The sequence below is a fragment of the Leptinotarsa decemlineata genome, unplaced genomic scaffold (genome assembly GCF_025532065.1).
Source record: "Leptinotarsa decemlineata unplaced genomic scaffold, Ldec_3_MD MMD2_tig00026354_RagTag_RagTag, whole genome shotgun sequence".
In the NCBI taxonomy this organism is placed as follows: domain Eukaryota; kingdom Metazoa; phylum Arthropoda; class Insecta; order Coleoptera; family Chrysomelidae; genus Leptinotarsa; species Leptinotarsa decemlineata.
The window spans coordinates 22,466,945-22,485,662 of record NW_027412702.1 but is presented as its reverse complement, the minus strand read 5'-3'; the positions used below and the strand labels follow the sequence as shown (position 1 = coordinate 22,485,662).

Sequence of the window (18,718 nt, the reverse complement as noted above, 5' to 3'; positions counted from 1 at the left end):
TGATTTTTGGATCTTTGTTGTTTTATTGATTTATTTGATTATCTCAATTTTGGATAATCTGCGCTTCCATATGTATTCTTCTTCTCAAAAAATATTTTTGTACAACTGTCATCAAAAGTGAGATTTTTAATTATTGAAAGATGATGTTCACAACATGATTTTATTCGAGCAAATAGCAATAAATAAAATATAATTATTCAATTTTCAAGGAAGTTTTATTATGAACAATAGATATAGATGCAATTAAATTTTATTACAAATGTATTATATACATTAATTACAGCATCATTATTATTTATGAACATTATTATGAGAAGTAAAATTAAAACAACTGGTGATATTAATTTTTTGCGATGTTGAAGAGCCTTTAACTATCTGAGTTTCATGGGTTTTAACATTTAATTCTTGAAGTGAATAGACGATGCTGTAATGCTGGAGCTAGCTGTTGGATAGCATTTTTATAAGAAATAGATTGATCGATGTAACCCTCAGCTACTGTTATAGACCTCCATCCTCCGTGCTTCTTAATATCCGTTATATTTGCTCCTGATTCTGCTAGCAAAGAAGCAGAAAATCTTCTGAACAGTGACCTGTACATTCCTTTGGTTCCGGGAGGTTCAGAAACTCAGCAATGGTAAAGGGCATTTTTCCAAACGTGTTTATACCAACTAGGTTGGTACTGCATTTATAATTTGAGAAAAAAACGTTGATGATTGATAACAGAAGGGTGCAATGCAACGTATTTATTAAAATAATCAATGTTTTTTCCAACAATGCAAAAAGAACGGACTGTTTTCTTTTTTGTATTTGGAATTTGAACAATCAATAATTTATCCATTAATTAAATGTCTTCTATTAATTTACATATTAATAAAAATTCCGAAAGGGTAGCAACTTTTATCATCAAATATTTTTCATTTGGCGCCTCATTTACAAACCTCTGGACTTGTTCAAACGTAAGAGTTTTTAATTTTTTGGGCCTATAACTGTCATTTTTTCGCTTTAAGAATGCTATTTTAACGAGCGCACTCGACTTTATCATTGAAAACTTGGTCCACAAAATTGACGATTTTCATATTTTTTATTTCTCTTCTAGATAGGCTAAAAAGACGGTTTCACTGAAATTTTCTTCGACGTTTTCAAGTCTACACCAGCTAAGACAATTAGAATATGCGATGTCGTGCTGCTCAGCCGAATTTTTTGGTAACAATTCAATTGAAGCTCTTTTCGCAGCCTCTTCAATATCATCAGGAACTCACAATTCCTTAATATTGTTCTTCACTATGCAAGACATTAAATACCAGCAAGAACTTTAAATGTGACTTTAAATAAAACCCGTGAGCTGTAAAAAATACTGTTTGTTGGTAACAAAGTGATTCGGCGTCACCTGACACGGCCACTTCACAGCAAATGCGATAACACGAAAATAGTTAACTGACAAGAGATATTAAAATGTGTTTTTATGGAAATAATAAATTTATCTATTTTATTATGAAAACAGGACAGTTGTACAAAAAACTTTGTATGATATTTGTGTTAAAAGTAATTTTTATTTTGTTCGTGAAACTTTTTCACTCGCAAAATAAAACCTTACTTTCAACACTCATACCTTGAATATCTATTATTTATTCATCAATTTCTATTGTATCCACTCCAAAGTATGATTTGTCACCATTTATGACCCTTTTGAGCAAATCTGAATCGCTGTTGACGTCATTCAACAATTCCTGAGCGATGCTCATGCGACTGTTTTTTTGGTAAAAATTCAGTAATCTAATTCGCTGCCACGCGCTTCATGCCCAAAATTTCCGAATATATTGCATGGCATGGACCAACCAATATGCCGATATCCTCAGCAATTTCTCAAATAGTGTTTTGAAGATTCTCCATAATAATTTTCTCGACTGAAAAGCTTGTAACACTTGCAAACATTCTTATAACTCAGAGTACAATCACCGTACGCCACTGTCAACATTTCAAGTGTTTTGAGCACTTGATTCCATTTTTTTTCACAACATTTGATGCAAATTCTTAGATCCAATTTTTTCGATAGCAGTAAATAGCTGAACGCGCAAAACACTTCCTTTTTTTATGCCTCTCACCAACAAACTAAACATGCTAAACAGCTGAAACTCTGAACATATGTTCGAGACGAGTGTACCACCATGAAAAATTAAAAAAAAAAGCTAATCGATATACGTAGCCCGCGAAATTTGAACATGCACCTCATTTTTTAACAGATCTCGTATATACAGTTTCGAATTGAAAGAGGCATTGAATGCATAAGATATACCAGAAGGCATTGCATTGTTGACCCGTGAATTTTTTTGAAAGAAATTTTGCATAGTTTCAATATTTCAATTGTTAACAAGACCTCAAAATTTCATCGATAAATTTACATTTTTTATTGAAAACTTTGTTATTTAGCAATACGATGAGAGCAGTCAGGATGATAAGACCCCTCGTCCTACGGACTCGTGAGTTTATCTATTACTGGTTGCTTGATTGGTATTGCTTAAAAATAAGAAAATTTGAGTATAAAAAACGGACATTTATGTGAGAAAGTTTTTAGGTGCTATTCGTAACAATTACTTCTTGGAATATTCTCAGCTGAATGCATCTATATATAAAAATATTTCATTGTTAAAATCTATCGTGCCTTAACATTGAAACGCGTTACCCGACTTACTTGAGGCGGCTAGATGCATTAACTGAACGTCGCGTATTCTTTTCGATTTCAATGAAATTACTAACATTCAGAATAATGTTTCGATTCGAATCAAAAAATATCTTTGAGATTTCTGAAAATTATACATAAATTGTTAGTATTCAAGGTAGACTCTGAATTGAAGGATTGTCGTCTTATATTTCGTTAGGTTATGTCAGTCAGTGAAAGACGGTAATCTTTGGTAAGGAAGTTTTTGGCTTTCTACTCCAAAAATTAATCACTCCTGAAAATACAACCCTTTCAATTTGAACAAGGTGGTAATCTGTTTTTTATTTTGGTCTCTTGTATCTATTCCACGTATTAGTGAGCTTCACCTAACTAACATTTACATTCGAGTTGTACGAGTAGAGGTTAAGTTAGCCACTGTTTGTTAGCAAAGTTTCATTATTAAGTCACAATCATATTCGACTATTTGATTCCCAGTGGTTCAACTTGATTAGGACAGTGACAGTGATCGAAATTGTGAGAATGATGCCCATATGACTCAAGAATAATGACACTTTTCCTTATTCAGAGGAATCGGCAAATTTCGGATATGTAGTTGTTTATTACCTCGTCCACTGGATAGACGAGGAAGAGGAATGAAATACTCTGAAAAAAATCCGATTTTCAATTATGGAATATCATTGACTTTAGGTCAATGATGGCCACTATCTTGCACTGACGAGTGGCTAATGAGCTCGAAACCGGTCTGCAAGTGTGCCTGTTCCAGAATTGAAGGTAGACTCTTTCAGTTATATTGCCAGTTGCATATGCAGAAAATTTTTTGTGAAGATTTCTGCACTGACGCCTGTCGGATATAATCCAACGCCGTTCGTGGTACTAGCTAGGGGAGTAGTTGTTTTCTGATAGGCGTCAGTCAATTCAACCCCATGTGTAGGTATATTCGAGACAGGCTTGTTCGTTTAAATTTTATTTCTTTAGATTTGTTTACTGCCTGTCTTCAAGCATATCCTACTGACTAATAGATAATTTTTTTTCTGATTGATTTGGCCGTTACTTGATGAAGATCCATAGTATTTTCAAAAACTACACCTCACGATTTGATCTCCACAAAATTTATTTGAAAAATATATCACAACATGTTTCGCTAGCACAGTAGCTTTTTCAAGTGATATTAATTTCATGCAGCTGTAAAACTCTGTTTTGGTGGCCTAGCATCCAATTTTTTCATAATTTCATCGCTTCGAATAAAATAAAACTTGAAATTGGCAATTTATAGTAGATACAATCTATGTGATATCTTTTCCTTCGGATATCATGTCACGAATTCAGTCCTATTTCTACATTTCATGAGATTACTTTTCAAAAGAATAAAAATCGGTTCAATTTTTTCACAGATCAATATTCCCCTGCAGTAGATATCTATAGCAAACCTCTCCTCAAAATAATTTCAATTCTTAGCCCACTGAGGGTCGGTCTAAAACGAATGGTCACAGTATCAGATCAAAATCTCAACTTTGCGGAAGAGTGGCAGCAATTGATCTTTCGAATTTTTTACCAAGAAGGCGACTTTACGCTTGTATGATCTTATAAAATAAGAATTGTTTACATTTTACACATGTTAATATGGATATTACGAACGTCGGAGCGCTTTTCAGTTCAACAGGCGACTTCAGCTTCATCAATATTCATTCATTAGTCACGATCTTCGGTAGCAGGTCCAAAAAAATCGGGTTGCTTCTCATTACGGCAAAGTAACAGTTCCCCGTGTGCTGCTGTCGGCAGCGTTCGCGGGTATTGAATTACACGTCGAGGAGGCAGCCAGCCCGCAGGTGAAATTCAATACGTGAGCGGGTTCGGTTTTTCTTCACCGCCATCACCAGATGCACCCCCAAGAAATGGACGTTTCGGGTAGACCTGGCGGTCTTGGTCGACCGCACAACGGGGTGGATTGTTTTCCTTGCTTGCCTCTCTGAAGGGGAAGCTGTCTAGAGCCTAATGGCCCCGTTAGATGAAAGAGATTGAATGGGTGGATACTTGATAGATATTTGTTGATTAATCGATTATTTTCGCATTACATGTTCTCAAGAAAGTATCGGAAATCGATCTTGTAAAAAGCTCGCTTGAAGGCATTGTCGAAATTATGTTTGTAGCTAGGTTGGTTGGCACAATTGTTCTCTAGACTTACGCGGCGTTTTTTTTATTTCATATACTTTACTGTCCAAAGAATACATAAATGTCCTATGAATATAAAAATATAGTTAAAATATAATATAAACGAAAGTATAAAAGCACTGAATAAAAAACCACAAACAATGGTTGAAATATACATACACATAAGACATGTTGGGTTAAAAATGATCTTCACACCATTGTAAAATAAGGAGTCCTTGACCAGAGAGTTGCAAAGGATAGGTAATTTACATTTTTTTTCATGCTCTGACGAGTTGTATAGTGATGGGTGGTAACCTCAAGTTTTTCAAGATTTTTCTTAATTTCCAGAATAAAAAGAGCTACAACCGTCAAACATTTTTTATCTTTATTCAGTTGCCTGCATGAGCCACGAGGTTTAGCTTTGCACAAGTACCGTATATTTCTCTTCCGTAATACAAATACAGACTCCAGAAAATTAAGGCTACACATACCCCAAAAAGGTATACCGTACCTTAAGTGAGACTCTACCAAAGCGTGATACGCTGTTTTCGCAGTATGAACTTCCAGTTCTCTGGCAATAACTCTCACTGCATAACAGCCGGTGGAAATTTTACTTTTCATGTTTCTGATGTGAGCGTCAAATTTCAGTCCACCGTCTATATACAGTCCCAGAAATTTAGTTCACTTCCTGTTCACCATAATATACTGGTGTCGTCAGCGAAAATAGTGAATATTCCAGTTATACCTGTGTTCATCAAATCGTTAATATACAACAGGAAAAGTATTGGACCGAGAACCGATCCCTGTGGTACGCCACTATTTATTTCAATGCTGTTTGAACATTTAATCGTTTTCACAATCTGACTGCAACCCTTGAGATACACATCCCTATGCATCCATAGATATTTAGCTTACGTAGCAACATTTTATGATCAACGCAGTTAAACGCTTTTGTAAGGTCACATCGCCTCCGTCATTCAGTTTGTTTACGACACTTAAATTTGTTAATTAACCACAAAAGTGTTTTGGGATTTCTACAATGGATAAAAATATCGTACACAGTATTTGTCTGCATCAAAAATATGTGCGTTTAAGTGCTACATTGCGATGTGGTGGAAGATTTGCCTAGCTTTGGTCGGCCACCACCATCCTCCATTGAACTTAACATCGCTTAAGTGAATGAAATGGTGACTGAAAATCGTCGTTCAGTATGAGGAAGATAGCCGCTGAAATTTCTTCGTCTCACGAATTGGTTCGTAGCATTTTATAAGCTTTTTGAAGTTATAACTTCTTATGGGAGGGTAAACCGCTTCGTTACCTAACGCGTTACGACGCCAGTCTGTCTGGCTTCCCTTTATCTCTCGCATACGTCAGCGGAAGGTAAGCTCTTTCTCTCTCGTTGGAGAAACGCAGTACATGTCCAGTGGGCTATGCTTGAAGTCTGGCAGTAAACAAATCTAAAGAAATGAACTTTAAACGTTCAAGCCAGTCTACACAGTAGGTGAAATGGACTGACGTCTATCAGAAAACAACTACTCCCCTGGCTAATACCACGAAGGGCGTTGGATTATATCCGACCAGGCGGCAGTGCGGGAATCTTCACAGAAAATTTCCTGCATATGCAATTGGCAATACAACCTAAAGAGTCGACCTTCAATTTTGGAACGGGCACACTTGCAGACCGGTTTCGGGCTCATTAGCTACTCATCAGTGCAAGATAGTGGCCATTATCGACCTAAAGTCAATGATATTCCATAATTGAAAATCGGTGGAAGGTCATCTTGAATTTAGACAGGTTGGAGCCTGGCTTCCTTACCCTTTGGACTGATGTTTGCCAGAAGTACAAACTGATGTGAATGTTGATGGTATGGCGGCATGAGTGTCCCCAGACATCAGTACCGCCCTTCACGGTGTACCCCTGCCTGGCTGGGGTGAGTTGGATGAAAACGTTGTTCATCTTTCAACGGAAGATATAGGGGCCTCATTCGACAGAGTGTCGGGGCCTTTTATATCGGGAAGGGTCGTCTACAGTATAATCCATAGCTTCCCTGACTAAAATTGAAAATCGGAATTCTTTCAGGGTATTTCATTCCTCTTCCTAAGTTGGCGCGAACAACACAATGTCACTCCATCTAGTGGACGAGGTACTAACCAACGTCTATGGACGTCGAAACTGGTTTGAACGTTTAAAGTTCGTTTCTTCAGATTTGTTTACTGCCAGTCTTCAAGCATAGCCCACTGACTAATTAGAAAATATTTTATATCAGATCATACATTTTCCAGAAGCACTATTAAAACTTGTTTCTGAAGGATGTACGTTGAATATATATTCAATAAAATTGATGAATTGATTTGTGCTATCCAATGCTACTCCGGAATCAAATTGATTATCCATTTATACTCACAAAGAAGGCGAATGGAATGCAGTAATAGCTATTGTTATTGTTCTGAAATTTCAATGAATGTTATAAATTCTGAAACATTAAATTTCTGGCATAGTTTGAAGTATTATTATTTTAGTTCGAGACAGCCGCATATCTAGGCGTTTAGTCAGACAAAATTAGGTAAATCGGTTTATTGTACCGTGTATATTTCTATTTCTAGTATCAAGTATCATATGACGGTATAGCTCGGACCTGGAAACTGAGAATAGCCTACCAGCCGGTGCTATTTTAGACGACACCATACGATACGTGCCAACTCGACACCGTTTTGAATATCATCCGAAAAATACGATTAGAACGTATGAAAAATAATAATGTTTGTTCTAGTGAAACGCCAACAGAATGAAATAATTTTTAATCTACTTTTTACTATAATGTGCGGACATAAATTCGAAGCAAAATATCAGTGTCGGACATAATTTGTATGAAAATGAATAATTTTTGGTACTTTTTCATAAAAATCCAATGGTGTCGCATGATCCTTTGCTCGAAAGGTATTTCAATTCTCTATACAACGACATCTACTGTTTTAAATTTAGATAACTGGTCGCCGGTTATTGTTATAACCTGTATAACACAGGTTATACAGTTTGTGATGGGTAAGAGAAAGGAATTATCAACAAAAACTAATCGTATTTGGAATGAGTTAAACTAAAGTACCTATTTGACATTTACATCCGCACTGTATTAAAAATATCATTCACCACTTGCTCAACACTTTTACCGAATATTAGTTTTCGGTAAATAGTAGATAAATCATTGTAGGATGAAAAACTACATTGATTCCAAACGTTAAGTAGTTGATAATAATGCAAACACTAAATTTTATGTTGAATCCATCAAATGGTGAAAAAAACTATTACAAAAAAGCCAGTCCACCAATGAAACAAAAATTGTAATTCTAGCACACCATCTCCTTTCTCATAACTGTTGCCAAAGGTAAATAGTTGTTCCACAAATCATTATTCTACCATCAAATGGACAGTTGACACTCAAAAACTATCTCCTAACGCTGTTGGACTTGTTAGTTCCAAGAAGAGATAATGAGAATCAAGATGTTTCAGCATCATTTCAATCTTTCAAACACAAGGCCAAAGCTTATCAAGAAAAATAAATATACAGTTCATTCTATTTGAATCGATCTATTCTCAATAAAAATCATCCCCTTGTCAGCTACCCCTTCCCCATAACAACCCACGTATGGAATATTCCAAATAGAAATAACGGAAGAGTTACACCTGAGAGTTTTGACATTACAACGATAAATAATGCCAGACTGAAATACTTTTTTGAGTTTATATTCAATTTCGAACTAGGAAGTGGAACTAAACAGAAAAATGGACTTTGTCAAAAGTTCGAATTGCTGCTTCATTAACTTGCATGTTAGGAAGCACACGTTAAAAGGTAAGATCTCGTTAATCCTTAACTCGCACATGTTTCGACTTGGGTTGTCATTCGTAGGGGTGCGACAGCTGGTTAACGGAAAAACAGTTTTTTTAAAACAATGGTATAAATTTACTTCTGTTTCATCCCGCACATTCTGAAAGACATCAGGTGTTAGTAGCTTACAGCACCTTGTAATTTATTTCCTCATACGAAAAAAGTACAGTGGAGTAAAATCGGGGGATATGATTGGCCAGTCTGTAGATCCTCCCGTTCCAAAAATCGTCTTGAAAAGTTATTTTTGAGGAAACATCGCACTGGTTCTACGAAAATGATGAAAAACTAAATCACTTCGCAATAGATAATTTAATTGGATTACATTGTTGATGCTTGGCATAACTTGATTTTTAGGTTAATATTTAAGTAGAAATGTGTTCCCATGAAGACGTGTTCATTTTTTTCTCAATATCAAAAATATTATTCGAGGTATGAAAGATACAATTGAAAACTTTATTTTTATAACGAAGATCAAAAACTCTGTCATTGGATAATGAATTCAATGAGATTATAATTGTAATTGTTAAAAAATCCCAATTCTGAACTTGAGGTAAGATGAAATTGATGGAGTCAATAAACAATGAAATGAAAAAATGCACCAGAATAATGAATGTGTTAAATTTATTGAAAATAAATTAGTGATATCGAAACGAGTCATCTTAATTAACCTGAAGAAATTAACACTTGAATATTTCGAAATAAAACCGACAAATATTGTGAAGAAGTGACAAAAGGCGATTTGAAGTGAGATGAGACCGAATTAGCAGTACCAGATTAAAAATTACTCAGGTTTTGTATATTTTTTCGATATTGTCGAAGATATGACGTGCATTTTCAATTTTTTTTAGATATATCATACATTTTGTGTAATTTGTTGTGATCTGAGTTGCTTTCACATTTTCAACAATCAATTTTGCGATCTTTCTCAAACTGTTTAATGAAATTCATTGTCCGATTCGAAAACATAGAGATCTAGAGGTGATTATTTTCAGTCATAGTAGGAGGTAGAGATTATTGTTGATTTATATATTTGTGCTGTGGAAAAGTTCAGAGAAGTATATAAGTTTACTTAACTTCCTATTTCAGTTATGTACTACACATTTCTATGGAAATGCATCTGTTCACGATTAAAAATCTGAACTAGTGTTTACATTTTGTATAGTAAAAAAAATAAAAAAATTCACGTGATTGCCTCCTGTGAGGATTGAACTCACGACCCCTGGTTTACAAGACCAGTGCTCTGCCACTGAGCTAAAGAGGCTGTGATTACCTGACTCGCACAAAAACGTTATTACGTAATGTGGAGAGAATAAAATATTTTAGGTTTTTGGATATATTTTAGGTTTTTGGAAGATAGGTTTTAGCTTTCTACTTCGCTCTCTTTATATAAAAAAATATGGGAATATTCCTTGCAAAGAAGTAATTCTCAGATACGATTTGGAAAAAAAAACCCTTTTGAAACAACTACTATCAAAGAAACATTGAATTACTGAAAAAGAAACAACATTTTTTTATTACCAACTTTACCGATTGGCTAGATATACCAAAGTTTTACAGTTTGCTTAATAAATAAATATTGGATTTGGTGTGACACGACAAATTTTCTGATAAAATATATTGTACGATCACATATGTAGTTACATCGATTTAGCATTTTCAAAAACTTCTTTGTGTAAAATTCATTCTGAAACTATTACAAACTAACGGTGGAAGGTATGAAAATCATATTTTCATGTACTGTTGTACTTTTCATGTACTGTTGTACTGACATTTTTTCGGTAAAGTATGCTATTCTTCACTTCTGTTTACGTTTTTCAGTGAGCCCTTGAAACTTTCATTTGGTTTTTTAAGAGCAATGTTTAACCAAGGTAATTTTTTGTCGAAGCTCATTATTTAGTTAATTTCAATATTTTTTTATATAAGAATCAAATTTTAATATTTTCAAGAAAATGGAACTTTCATGTGCACCCATAAAAAACACAAAAAGTATTTCAATTCTTCATCAGTTAAAAAAGGAAATTAAAAAGATAATAATGAATAAATTATCAAAAACCAAACAAATTTTTGGAATATATGTGAAACTTTTTATTTTAAACTTTTTTCCACGATTTGTTTTCGAGATTTTTCAGTTGCATTTTGTATAAAAGGGTTTTTTCGAATGTTGAATCCAAATATGAAATCAATTTCTTGAGACATCAATGCAGAAACAATCTTATTCGTTGATAATATTGTAGTATTTTGGATGTTTTCCAATTCTCGAAAGTTGGTCTGAATTTCAACAACGATAGAGGAAAATTCAATAAAAGGCTGCATTTAGTTGTTGTATCAACGTTAAATCAGCACACTGTCATTGAGGATGACATTGTTCCATGTAATTGAAATTTTGCCTCTTTCATATACTATATTATATTGAAAAGAGAAATAAAAATTTCTATGTTTTTACCACTTTTATTTGTAACTAACGTTACTGCAGTTTCGTCCTATACGGACATTTTCAAACAATACAATACAATAAACTTGTATTGTATAAGTTTGAAAATGTCCGCATACAATAAACTTGTATTGTATAAGTTTGAAAATGTCCGTATAGGACGAAACTGCAGTAACGTTAGTTACAAATAAAAGTGGTAAAAAACATAGAAATTTTCATTTCTCTTTACATTATGATTTCCTACCACGTATTAACGGCTACATCCATCAATTTACTATATTATGTATAATCATGTGAATTCCATAACGTTTGGAGTACAAACTGAATAGGAAAAAGGGATTTTTGTTTAGTTCAATGCTCTAATAAAAGTAGATAAATTATTGTTTTCAAAAAATATGATGTCCATTAGTTTATATGAAAACAACCCCACAATACTCCGCCACTGAAAATCTGTGACAGTAGTAAATAATAGTGGAGCCGTTGAAATCTCCTTATTCTTACCGGAATTCGGTAAACACATGTGCACCACTTGTCAGTATGGCTCTCTGGGGTGTCGGTAGAGAAAAAAGAAAGGCCCTAATAAGTGTTTATTTAACCATCAATTTGCCTAACTGGCTCTAACTGCGCCTTCTTCCCATGCCTGCCGATTTTATGTTCGGGGCTATATTTAGTTTTGTGATGTGCAAGCAGCGGTTAAAACAAATACAGCTTCGCAAAGAGAGACAATGTTATTTGTTTGAGTTTTTATGTACAAACGATATCTTTGAATCATTTCCAAAAGTTGTTTCACAGAAAAAGCTGACGTAAACGGAATTGCGACTTAGAAAAGGTATAGATAGTATGCGTCATTTCCCCTAATGTTATCAACACTGGTCATACTTTGAAAATTATACAAGAACAACTAAAATAGTGTATCAAAATAAGTGTGAAGACTGCAAGAAAATAAGTAGGTATTTCTAAGTGAATTCTCCAAACATTCACCCCAAAGTACCTACATAGAAGGTTCTGGGCTACCGAAAAACGACTACATACTTCCCAGGCTAATACCACGATGGTCATTGAATTATATCCAACTGTGAGTTGTTTCAGTCCTGTCAAAGTTTACTTCTGCACTGAAAAACATTTTTTTTCGATATGAAGGAATTCGTTTTATTTTATTTATCATACTACTCATAATAGACCCACTCACTTTTGACCTAACCTAACCTTACTCATAATGGGCTTGTTTCATGCTATGGAAAATGATACTGGTTTGCTTATAGACTGATCGAGTTAGGGGTATATTATACTTATCAAGCCTAATCGGTCCCAAGATCTCTTTATATTTGCAGAAAAAAGAACAATTCGAAAAGCAAGAATTTAAATTGGCCGCCTGTCTGTTGACCAATAAAATTGATCGTGTCTAGAGCGGAGTTGCCAAGTGTATTGGTTTTTAATATCCAATCACAGATCTGATGATCCAATTTCTCAGACGCCGTTTTTGTTTTTATTGTTGTCACTCGGTGTGAATACAACTGTTACAATTATCTGATCAAAGAATGTTTTTTTTGTAAAGGCCATTTTTGGATTGATATGTTCTGGAGTAATTATATATTTCGCTGTACATATTTCTGCTTCTCTTTTCAGTTGACCATAGCTCACAGCATTGTCACCATACTGATCCTTGGCCGAGTTAAAATAAAAATTAAATCAAAACTTTCCATCCTTCGATAAAACACAAAGTCTGAAATGAATGTCATATAAATGAAACGGACCTACTAAATATACCACCTACCATTTCAATTTTTCATTCTTCATTTCGATACCAAAGTATTGCCAATTATTCAAGTAAAATTCATCGATCATTTCAAAATCGACTCTTGGTAAGTTGTCGGAGTCAGCTTTAACAAAACTAGGCTCAAAATTCATTTTGAAATTATTTTAACAAAAATATGAAGTTGTGTGTGGAAACCACTGACATTGGAAAGAGCACATTGTCGCATACACTACAGAGGGCGCTGGCTAACTAGATGACAATATGGCTAATATATCAGTAACATTTTTGATGGATGGCATGAATGCATAATTGATTTACTTTATTAGGGTTCATAAGCATTCGAAAACTATTTGAAAATACAGCTCGTTAAATTCTATTTAGAATCACATTTAGATATAACTTGTACTATATCAGTTATCAAGGAAAATATTGTTGTCCATTTTTATGCTTAATTCGTGGATTCGAGCGATCTTATTATTGAATATTTATTTGTTTGCTGGCTTTATTCTTTCAAAAAAATTAAGGAATAATTACAGGAAATTTTAGTGGTTCATTCGGCATTGAAAATGTATGTCATATTGGATCCATTCTGCTTGTTTTTGCATTGAGTTTCAACTGTTTCTTAGCTGACAGCTCGCGTAGGAACAATTCGTTTTTTTCATCGAGTATAGTTTGTGTGTGTTTTGAATGTGTTTTAGAGATATAGTTGAATATTAATATGGTGCATTCTTGTGCTGATTTTAGGTGTGCGGAAAGGCACAAGGAAACAGAAAGCGTATTGGTTTATAATAGGTGAGTTATTTCATATAACGAGTTTAGGTTCCCAAAGGATAAAATGATGAGAAAAAAATTGGTGAAAGTATTGAAAAGAAAGAACTACAATCCTTCTACTCTTCCAAGACTTTATACAAATCATTTAAAAAGTGACTATAATTGAAAGGGGAACGAAAATATTGAATTTGATGACACAGTTTTTTATTTCAACCTCAAGTATTCTCCATAGAAAGTATTATCTGGAGTTGATATTGTTGCTGAAAGTATGAAACAAAATGGATTGATATTTTTGCAAAAAAATCAAATGTTTTTCATTTTACTCCATTAAATTTTATCATATGATTAATGGTATTACCTCAGAAGCTTTTGTTGGATCAGTTCGAGTACAATCAATTCTGTCTATACTTGACCTCATTCAACCTTCCTCGTAAGTTTTGGAAGACAGATTACCCAAGCTAGCCTATAACGCTTGAAATTAGTAGCAATATCAGAAAGAGGTATGTATGTAGGAATTTTTTTTATAATAAATTGCAGTTGTACAGATTGAGGATTGTAGAATGAATTGAATATTTGAAATGATTCTTTGATCCAGTTTACTATATTTTTTGATTTTCATAACTGTATATTATTAAATAATGTATAAAATCCTAGTTTAGGTGAATATTTTGTGATCTTTCCTCTTTGTGTACTGATTTTAGATATAGAACTCATTTCCAAACATGATTTTTCCCGTACATTTTATTCCATGTGGAGAATTTTTCAGTAATTGAAACGTTAACAGGTTCATATACACTTCCATAATTGAATTAATGATTATAGGCTTCGTAAATTTTACGATTTGGCAATTTTGATTATTTCTATTGTTTATATTGGTCAATCAAACAAGAAGCAGGAATAGGCCCGTGACGTCCCCAGCCTACCACATTTGATTTTTAATAATTAATTACCGGAAAACTACGGTACTTAGAGAGCTGAAAGAAAGTGCACTGTTTTTCAATTTAAAATTTCTATCAAGTCAACTATAAAAGAAGAATCATGAAACAAACCCACTTTAAAAAAACAACAAAATTAGTAATATATTCACTCCAGTCAAAAAGTATACCACTGATAGACTTGACTGGATGTATATACCAGAGAGAAAGGCAGAAATGGTTTATTTTAGACACTTCCAAAGTTTAGTGATTTTCTTTAATTTGTATCCTGAAATACAATTGAGTAAAGCCTGTAAGTATTTCATGAGACATTTATTATTGATTTACGAAATAGATAAATATTACTGCTACACGTATTTTGAATGTATACGAAGGTAATCGTCTAGATAACCTTGAAATAACTTGGTTTGATATCAGTGACATTAATCTGAAAAGTAATTGGTGAGTTCGTGAAATATTTTGCATTATTTCGGTATCACTTCACATGTTTTATATCTTAATCAGCACTTTGTACTAGCTGAACAAACAACTCATCATCAAGTCAATCTGAAAACACAAAATTATTTATCTATTTTTAACAAAAGATCATCACTATCTCTCGGTTAGATAAGACATTTTTTGTGCAATTAGCTTTAACATAGGTAACTAAAAAATGCTTCAAATCCTCTGGAAATGTCTTCCAGAATGAATATGAAGACAAATTACTAGGATTTGGCTAATGTATGTGTATGATATTTTCGCGATATTCGATACCAAAAAATCGAATATTGACGACTTTGTTTCCATTTTAAATAATAGATGTCCATCAATAAAATTCACGTATGAGTTAGAAAATAAGGGACAACTACCATTTTTAAGATATATTTAGAAAAGAAACAAGCACGTACAGATATATTCCTGACAGTTCACATCACTGTGGACAGCACAAACGTGCTGGGTTGAAGACGTACAATACAGGAAATAGCAGCCACTAACGGTTTCTCGAGGGGTATTGTAGATGACTTAATAAAGAAGAAGAAGTTTAGGTAAAGAATGAACCAAATCTCGACTTTCAGAAAGGACAAAAACCAAGATAAATACATCTCAGTTCCATACCATCAATATACGAGGAACTATGGAAATATTTTCGAAGAACTAGGTATGAAGGTGGTTTTTGAAATAAGTCGACAGTCTTTTGGGAAGTCCAAAAAACAAAGTCGAGAATTCGGAAAAGTCTGGAATTTACGAAATTGGAATTTACGAATTGAATTATGGACAGACAAAAAGATCTATTAAAGTAAGATATAATGAACACATAGCACACTTAAAATATGGAAGACCTGAAAAATCAGCAGTCGCCCATCATATTTTGCAACAAAACCACTCCATAAACTTCAGTTCATTAAGATTAGTTAGACAAGTTAACAACAACAGGCAACTAGATGCCTATGAGGGTGTAGAAATAAGTAAACACATTAATATGAGTAACAATGACGGACCTATACCAAAGAGCATAATATATAGCTTGTTAAAATAAAATAATGTTGTTGGGTTTACTGATTACTACATAAGGATACATTGCAAAAATAAATTTGGATAGGCAATATTGTGAAATCAATTTTTATATAGCTGAAAATTGTTTTATTTAAACATACATTGTAAAATAATAGATAAGGCAAAATTGTAAAATTAATTTAGGTTGGTATACTTGTATGGGTGGTACGCCTGGATGGTTTACCTGTATGGGATACCTATATAGCATAAATAGGGTTAGCTTCGCATTAGTTTCTAGTTTTAATCTTCCTCTTTGAAGATGATCACTTGGTGATCGAAACACGTGTCGAGGTGTTAAAAATAACGATTTGGTGTTGAGAAAAAACTCCAGTAGTATACAAATTACTAGACAAAATGCAAATACCATGACATTTTTGGAAAAAATATCATTAAAAAATTAATGGAAAAAATCCTACAATAGTACGTAGGTATTATTTATTATAGTAATCAAGCTTTCAGAAAAATTTATAGAAGATAAACACGATTTTAGTAAAATCAATAACAGGAAAATATTAGGTACATCTTCATGTTGCTCTTTTCATGACACATGCAAACAATCTTTTTCTCTGTACTAGTTTGTGTCGCTCTTCTATTGGATGTTTATCATATTTTTCTGGATTTAGTTTGTCCATATTTGCTTGTATTCTATGATAAGATATGACAGGAAGTATTTATGTTCAAACTGAATTTTCTGTAGGTAAGATTTCCACAATACAAGCCTATTTTGTTCGAGTGTCCTATAAAAGGACAGTGTGCAGTGAGAAGTATTTCTGTAATTGTTATACCCATTCCTGCTCAATTGAATCAGTTCTTCTGTTCTTCCTTTATATATTTCTTATTGACCCATATAAGATTTGGTGCGTTACCCATGAGTTTCTTATGGTAATATTCAACATTTTGGCAAATATTGACCATTACTTTTGGACTAGGGTGACTAAGTCATCTGCAGAGTCCATCATGGTCATGGTTCATAACATAAAAGATAAAACTTTTCTTGAGGACAGGCTTATAATGTTTGTCTTCCTCTTGGAAGACAGGTAAAAAGAATACTGTAAACTAAAATAAGGGTATGAAATAAATATAAGAGAAGTACGGAATTGGCCGAAAGACATATTCGATAATATTCAACATATTATTGTACTTGGAAGGTACCCAACTGGATTACTTATGATAGTCAAAGATAAAGGAAATTATGAAGACCACCAATACAGTTGTCATCTACTATATAAAAATGGATGTTTGTTGGTTGGTTGGTTGGTTGGTTGGTAAGTGATAAACTTCTATATCGCTCAACCGATCGTGATGAAACTTGACATGTATAAGTAATTTTTCATAGAGAAGGTTTCTAGGCTATCAATTTTTCTGTAACTCGCCACTAGATGGCCCTGTAGAACAATTTTTTGAAAGCACTGTTCTATAACGGTGCACACGCCTAAGTTCGTTGATTCTGATTCTGTTAAAACATTGGAACAGCAGCGATACAGCAACATAGTACTAGTAATCATATAAGATTGATGAATATTTGAAAATGGTACCTGATGAAATGTAATTATGTCAAATGAATAAATACGACGTAAAATTATGCTTTTGGTTTATTTCCAAAAACCTGTTTCCTATGTTCGATTCAGCAAATAATTTCCTCCTGTTGAAAAACCTTTCTTCTTTCGTCATACACTCTTTATCTGTTATGGATATCCACTTACATAAAATCATCAATTCCGGTATATATTTCCTAGTAGTATAACCTAATTTTCAAGTTTATTTCAAAATAAACAAAACTCGACCTCGCGTTGTACTAGATAGAAAAGTCTATTTATATGTTTGGTGCATTCTTTGAATGAAAATAAATTGTGTGGTGCATAAACCTCAATCAGATCTACGAATTTTTGGGGAATTTTTGGAATTGATATTTTTTTTTGATAGGACACATTTGATGGACACAATAAAATGAGTTCTTGAGTTGAGATAGCAATTTCCCAACTCACATTACTTTATTAAATGAAATCTGCAGGTGATCTTTCAATAGTGCACGATATATATTGAAATGGTCACTATTACTCACTTTTGTATTAAAAATGTTCATAGGTAACTCAGTGAAATACGTGACAACTTTTGCTGTCCCAAAAAAGACAATATATTATATTTTTTGTTTTCTAAAATTGTGCTATCGTGTTTGATGTACACGAGAAAAACAATTATGTTCAATATAGATCCTTGAGGAACACCATTTTTAATGGTGAAGGTGCGTTTCCAGGAGCCGCTCTAGTGGAGATTCTGTACTTCAATATTGCGTACAATTTTTCTACATGACAATGACATCAACCGTTTTTTCTTTTCAGAATCTAAAAATTATTGATTGATCTGAAGAGGTAAGTACAAGAATGTTTTTTTTTTAGCAAGGCCTAATATGTATATAATGCCAACTATGCCAACAATTCAAGTCCTTACAATTTTGTGAAAGTCTTAGAAACAGTATGTTTCATAGTATTTGAAAAAATTCACAGATTTCATCAACCTTTCACATTTTTATATGATCGTTACCTACACTGTAATTTGGTCTAGTGATAACGTTTTATATCGAAT

At 33.4% G+C, this 18,718-nt stretch overlaps 1 protein-coding gene and 1 non-coding gene across 2 annotated transcripts in view; both read right to left on the bottom strand.

The window, feature by feature from the left end:
* The window catches only part of LOC111505193 (homeobox protein six1), a 60,803-nt gene that overhangs the window by 7,609 nt on the left and 34,476 nt on the right, over positions 1-18,718 (bottom strand). The window lies entirely within an intron of this gene.
* TRNAT-UGU (transfer RNA threonine (anticodon UGU)) lies at positions 9,899-9,970 on the bottom strand. The gene has a single exon. It is a non-coding gene; the product is annotated as a tRNA-Thr (tRNA).